Genomic DNA, 7,865 nt, shown 5'->3' with positions numbered 1-7,865 from the left:
GTACCATCGCCGGGGAGGCGTGTTGACAGCACATAGGTTGTGCCGGTCAAGACGGATTTGGGTACACAAATCCGGTCTGCACTGTTTAGCAGTGTATATGTACTGTTTAGCAGTATATCAAGTATTCCGAAGTATTCAGTTATTGTCAAGAATTCAGCTTGGTGATTAGTTATGCAGACTGTCATCATCGTCGGTCATTTTTAAAAAAAATGTTTAATGTTTAAATGTTTAAGGTGTTCAAATGTCTTGCATATTGTGGTATGAATGATTGTTCATTGTTCACCGTTCATTATTGTGTTTTTCGTATTAAGTGAATTCAAGAGTAAGTATCAGATCAGTTGTCAAGATGCCGCTCTTCTCGAAGTTAAGACAGATTACTACCAGAAAAGGGGTGCTCGAAGAAGCAGTTCCTATTCCTCCTAGGGACACCCCAGGGCATTTTATGTATCACAAGCATGGCTTAGATGCCATATTGTTTCTTGATCTATGGGTAGATTATACCAAGGGATTGCCGGAAAGTCAAAGGTGGCCAGCAGCGGGAACCTGGGATGCAGAGTGCATCATGAAAGTGGAGGAAGAGTTATGGAAAAGAAAAGTCAGACAGTCACAGAAAGACGCTGTTGAGTTATGGCGTAAAGAATCTCATAGACGTACAGAAAAAGCACGTAGACAAGAAGAGAGGAGTAAAGAGAGTTCAAAGGAAGTTCAAGAAAATATATTAATTGAGGAAGGTATCCGAGTGAAATCAGAACAAGTAGATAGACAAAGAAACGCTCTTATGAGTGGTATGTATCCTCTCCTAGCCGAAGGACTACCTAAGGCTGTTCCAGAGATGCCAAAAGACTTGCCACCCCCATTATTTCCAATTAAGGTACATCCAAAAGGGCATCCCAGAACCGCAGAAGATGTTTTTCTTTCCTCATATCTAGATGACGCAGCTCCCGAGTATGCTAACCCCACACCACATAGACCGTCTGGCAGAGGGGTTCAACGTCAGGATCAGGTATCTGTCCCCGTGCAACAGCAAGTCCCGACACAAGCTCCGGCAAGCACATCTGTTTCCGCATCTGTCTCCGCAATCGATTCTACAGTGGTATCGACACCTATAGTTGCTGTGTCGCGTTCGACGAATCCATTCACACCCGACGCCCCTGAAGGGGCCACGGGAGGTGCAAGCAATACTTTTACGCCACCTAGAATAAATAAACTTGTTTTTCAAGAATCAGCGCATTCACGTACACCCAAATTCGTAAGTGAACGCACGCTTAAGGAACTCCTTATAGATTGTAGATATGACCCGGTGGTCGGTAAAGAGGACGAAATGGTCCTATCATCATTACGTATCAGACGAGCCGCAGAGTATTTAGCGAGGTTACCAGGAATGACTACGCATCTAGATAAAATATATCATTTTGTTCAAACAGGGCGAGACCCAGAATGTATTAACAGAGCTATGGAATTCCAGAAAGTAGAGATACAGGGGGAACTGTTACGTTTCCTCATAAACTGCGTGATCAGAAATCAAGACCGTCCGGGGGTAGACCCGAATACAATGGTTATTCTTACAAGATGGAGCCAGAATATATCAGAAGGGAGACACGATAAGAAAAACTGTATAATAGCCATGTGCCGAAAAATCCGTAGAGAAATAGAACGTATTCACGAAGAAAGATTGGAAACAGACGAGTTCGAGCAAGATGAAGTCTCCGAATCAGGGAATTCCGCAAGACAGTCAGAAACCATAGCATACGTAGGCAGAGGAAGATCCTGTAATAATACTAGATGCTTTTCTGATCCCATACACTCAGAATGTCCAAATAATAGCAGAACGTATCCGACGCCTGTAATAAATTTAAAGTCTCCTGAACATCTGTTCCAAGCCGCAGATAAACTACTACGAGAACGAAGGGGTTACCACCTCCTCGATTCCATGGATGAGCAAGAATTGGCCAGATCAGCCGTTCACTGGATTGACAGTCCTGAAAAATACGGTGATGAGACCGTAGCACACACGTTTTTTAACCTCAGTGCAGATGAACAACGTTTAGCTGGAATCTATATGATTCAGCAACTCCTTATACTATATAAGAGCCAACATGCTGACCCTGGTCCTTTACCTGATATATTAACGGAACTACTCACGAACAGATGGAGAGGTTCTAGTAACAAGTTAATTAAGGAAATATTAGTGTCACGTAAACAGTATGTCCTTTTTGTAAGTCCGGATTCTTTCTCGCTGCCCCGCAGAGAAAGAACGCCGTATTATATGGATAGACAAAATCCCTTACGAGAAGTGCACCCAATAAAAGGCGAAGACAATGAGTTTCACCGTGTATTTGTATACACACCCATATCAAAAATTGAATTGTTAGAAATGAAGAAAGTAGTACCAAGCCATGACAAAGACCCAGCGGGTTTCCATCGAGAAATTAAGGACATGTTGCTGATGGGAGAGTATACCTATCCTGATATTATGACGATATTAAAGGTGCTCTTACCTGCTGGCATTTATGAAAAACTGAAAGAAAAAGAGTGGGAAGTGGGAGACCAAAAGATAGATTGGACAGCATTAGAAACGGAAGAAAAGGCCCGAGCTGCAGGTTCAGGGCTCGGGGATAAAGTCAAAGCATTACCAGGTTTACTAGTACAAGTACTGCCACGTTTGTTAACTACGAAAAAGGAAGATTGGGGTGCAATCACGGCCTGTAAACAAAAGCATGATGAAGACACAAGTGACTATTATGCCCGTTTTGAAAAATGTTTTGGAATAAATAGTGGTATAAAAACAAGTAGTGAGTCGTATCCACATTTATTTGTGACAAAATTAGTAGAAAATGCATTACCTCCAGTAAAGAATAGAATATTGAAATTCGAGAGTACCTGGCAAAGTAACACTCCGTCACAAATGCTACAAATGTTACAGTATCATCACAATAGAATTAGAGATGAACAAGAACACGAACAAAGACGTATGAAAGATACAAAAATGAAAATGCTAGTGTCTCAGACAGTACCGGCTGAAGGACATAAAAAGGGTATGACACAGTCCGATTCAGCAGGACCGGTAAAAGGGACATGCAATTATTGCAAAAAGCCAGGTCATTACGTACACGATTGTCCAGTTTTAAAACACAATATCGCCATAGGTAAAACACAAGAAAGATCACGGCCACTCAGACAAGATCAGAATGAACAAGGAGCTATGCCACATTTGGCACATTCCCAGGCCATGCCAGCCGCACAACAGCCAATACAGTTTGTGCCAGCTGCACCACCGTTGCCTGTTACTGCCACACAAACCACAACACGACAAATGTATCAGACTGCACAGTATGAATATCCTGAGTATCAGCGTTACGCATGAACCAGCCTAGAGAGGGAAGTTGACTTACCGCTTATCGAGATTCCTGTAGATCAAGAAGGACCTTATGTACATAGTGAATTATTAGGTCAAGATAGAAAATTCTTACTCGATACAGGGGCAAGTCGAACAACTATAAAACGTAGTGAAGTTCCAGGGGCACCCCTCTCAGGCTCTCAAAATGTTTCCCTTGGTTTTTCAGGAAAACCTATTGTTAACGAAGTATCACAGCCTCTTCCACTTACGATAGGACCTTTGACACGAACTACAGACTTATTGCTTACTAAATCATGCCCAGAAAATCTGTTAGGAATTAAAACTCTGAAAGCCCTAGGAGCCATAATATGTTGTTCTCCGGGAGGAATAAGGTTGTTTTTACGTGATTTTAAAGGTCACTATGTGTCTAGAGACATGGATCCCCGACTACAGACTTTACCAGCGCATCTATGGGCACAAGGCCCTACTGATGTTGGTTGCATGAACATTACACCATACCGAGTTACACTCAAGGCAGGAGTGGTATTACCACGAATGCGACAATACAAGTTACCGCAAGATGCTGTAGTGGCTTTGCTGAAAATCATTGATGAGTTAATTGCCCAAGGAGTAGTTGTAGAAACAGACTCCAATGTATGTAATTCGCCGATAATCCCGATTCTTAAACGAACTGACCCTACTGCTCCGCCAGTATACCGATTGGTTATTGATTTGCGTGAACTAAACAAGTGCATTGTGCCACAATTTCCTGTGGTCCCCGATATATCATCATTATTGACAGCAATTGATTCCGAAGCAACATTCTTTACTGTAATTGATCTCAAGAATGCCTTTTTTAGCGTCCCAATAGATCCGGAAAGCCAATATTTGTTCGGATTCAGTTTAAATGGGCGCAGCTTTAAATTCTCACGCGCTCCCCAAGGATTCACAGAAATCCCCAGCATCTACAGCCAAGCACTGAAACGAGAACTTGACAGTATCCACATGCCAGTTAACACTGCACTGCTTCAATATGTCGATGATCTGCTGATCACCGCGAGAAGCGAACCTGAATGTGAAAAGGCTTCTCTGACAGTTTTACATTTTCTAGCCGACAAGGGGCACAAGGTGTCTCCTTCTAAGCTGCAATTCTGTGTCCAGCGAGTTATTTATCTTGGTCACTCGCTGTCCAAGGAGGGAAGGCAGCTTACACCAGATCGCATCCAGTTAATTGCTAACATGTCAATACCCCAGACCCAAAAGGAGGTGCGGGCTTTCATAGGCCTCACTTCATATTGTAGGCAGTGGATCCCTCAGTACGCATTTCTAGCAAAACCACTCATTCAGTTAACCACACAGGAGGCAGCCACATCGACTGTTCTCCCTTGGACTCAGGAACATACACAAGCTTTTGAAAGCCTAAAAGAAGCTTTATGTCAAGCACCTGTTTTAGCAACACCATGTTATAGCAAACATTTTACACTCTTTGTCACAGAACGCGAAGGTACTGCTTTATCAGTACTCACTCAGGATCAAGCAGGATCACGCAAGCCATGTGCTTATTTTTCCAGTACATTAGATCCCGTAGCTCAGGCTTTGCCCGCGTGCCTGAAATCAGTGGCAGCAACAGCTTTGGCAATCAGACAAAGCGATGCCATAGTGTTAGGACATCCATTGACAGTACAAGTACCACATGCAGTAGAAGTTCTTGTGAACCGAACACAAACACAACACTTGACCATAGCAAGACTTACCGGTTATGAACTGACATTGTTTCAACCACACATAGAGATCCGACGGTGTAATACATTGAATCCTGCTACACTATTACCTGTAATTGGAACAGACCCACTAGCTCATGATTGTGTTGAAATTATTGAAATAAAGACGAAACCTAGACAAGACTTGACAGACGTTCCATTGTTAGATCCAGACCTGACGTTGTATGTAGATGGATCGTGCACGAGAGCAAGTACAGGAGACTTAGTGGCCGCGTATGCAGTCACAACAGACACTGAAGTTATTGAGACAAATTGTATAGATACTTTGTCAGCCCAAGCAGCAGAACTTATTGCCCTAACACAAGCCTGTATTCAAGCCACAAATAAGAAAGTTAATGTATACACTGACTCACGTTATGCATTCGGAGTTGTACACGACTTCGGCGTGCTGTGGCGAGAGAGAGGTTATTTAACCTCCCATGGTGCCCACATTCAGCACGGAACCCTCATTCATGCCTTGTTAGACGCAATACATCTACCAACTGCCATATCGATTATGAAATGTAAAGCACACACGAAGGTTACTGATATCATTTCTCAAGGCAATGATTTAGCTGACAGAACAGCTAAACAGACTGCTCAGAATCGCACATTAGACATGACAAAGCCAATAGTTCAGACACCAACACAGTGTATGACAATTAAGGATCCCGCACTTGACGTAATTGACATACAGACACATGCTACTGCAGAAGAATTAAAGAAATGGACTGAACTAGGAGGGATCCAGACAGATCAGGGATGGATGACGAAGGAGAAATCTGTATGGTTTCTTCCTGACTCTATGGTCCAAGCCATTATAGCTACAATTCACAGCCCAGCGCATTTAGGAGAGAAAGCTATGCTAGATAGCATTCAACACATTTGGTTCAACAAACATTTACGAGCAGCAGCTAAACAAAAAGTCCGTACCTGTATGATATGTTGTCAGTTCAACCCAGGAAAAAGTGTTCCCGTAGAACAGGGTGGATTCCAGACTCCTGATCATCCTTTTGAAGTGCTCCAAATGGATTATATCCAGATGGAACGATGTCGAGGATTCAAATATGTTCTGGTAGTTGTCTGCGCTCTGTCCCGTTGGACAGAGGCGTACCCGGTTTCAGATTACACGGCCCCGACTACTGCCAAACAGTTAGTTCGAGAATTCTTCCCGCGGTACGGTTTACCACGTGTTGTATATTCAGATAACGGCCAGCCTTTCTCATCCGAATTAATGAAACATGTCTCACTTTTGTTGGGATATCAGTGGAAATTCCACTGTGTCCGACACCCCGAGGCAGCAGGTCTCGTGGAACGACATAATCAAATTTTGAAAATCAGATTGTCTAAAATATGTAAGGAGAAAGGTGTTGACTGGATAGTAGCATTACCAGTTGCACTATTTTACATAAGAATGGTAGCACACTCTCGAACAGGGCTATCCCCGTATGAGGTGATCTTCGGAAGACCACCAAATATGTGGGGGACGCCTATACCACGTAAAATAACTGATGTTAATTGTAATATGCTGACAGATTACTTGGCTTCCTTGATGTCTGCACTACAATCTTGTCGTTCACAGGTAGCTGCAGCTTTTCCTGACAACACTGAGGTGAAACCCCATGACGTTGCTCCGGGGGATCTGGTGTTTGTGAGGAATTTCGATCGGAAAACCCAATTGGAGCCCAGGTGGAAAACACCGAAGCTAGTCCTGCTGACCACAAGAACAGCCGTGAAAGTGGAGGGCCGCAAAGGATGGATACATTCCAGCCACGTTAAGAAATTTCATGGACTATCCTCGGATATAGACACTGTGCCCTGCACTCCCTCACAGACTGATTCAAAACTCCCTTTTGTTGAACAGAATGACTCTCAGTGCTATAAATTAAAGCTTAGGCCCAAACAGTCGAGCAATTTGATTGTTTAAGTCCTCTCCAAGGTGAAGCGGTTGAATTGTCTCCGACATGTATCCCTTGGACCTGAGTAGAGAAAATACCCGAGAAATGTTGAAACGACAGGCGTATTGTAAATCACTGCGTAGCTACTGTATGAGGACATTATTAATTTTGTTTTTATTAAGTGTTTTAATAATTATTACGAGTGTGATTTTGCACATATATCATCCTATTTCTAGACATGTTTATAATGTTGCTGCTGAACATTCTTTTAGTGACCTACCGCCACATGAATTATCTTATAGACTTGCGCTGCGCAATAACACTTTCATTAGTATGTTACATCATTCCCATCAGACTAGTAATGCCACCAATTGTTGGGTGTGTGGCCGACTCCCTCCCTATCAGAATAACAAAGGAGTTCTGCCTTTCTTTCCACATCCGTTCACACACAATGGCTCCTGTGGAGCATGGTTTAGTTTACTAAATTCCATAGACCCAGACACAGCAGTTTATCAACAACATTGGATATGGGGAAATCTGAATCTAGTTTTATTCAAAGTCTGTCATCCTAATAAGGAGGGTCACCCCAGTAGAACAGGAACTGATCTAGAAAATGAAGTGTATAAATTAGGTAATTTTACACCTAATCTTATGATTCTGAATGTCAAATCCGAAGTTGAACTAATTCTGCCCACTATGTCAGTATTTCCAGTTAAGGGTGAATTATGTGTAAGAAAAGTTGGTTCCATACATATGGGCCATAGCCAATGCGTTACTACAGTAGAATATAGTGATCAAGGTAAATCTTCATTTAGAGCTTCTCGCCATTCTTACTTTATATGTGGTCAGACGGCATATATGCTTCTGCCT

This window comes from Triturus cristatus, chromosome 2_1 (assembly GCF_964204655.1).
Source record: "Triturus cristatus chromosome 2_1, aTriCri1.1, whole genome shotgun sequence".
In the NCBI taxonomy this organism is placed as follows: Eukaryota; Metazoa; Chordata; class Amphibia; order Caudata; family Salamandridae; genus Triturus; species Triturus cristatus.
Note: the sequence above shows the minus strand (reverse complement) of the source record.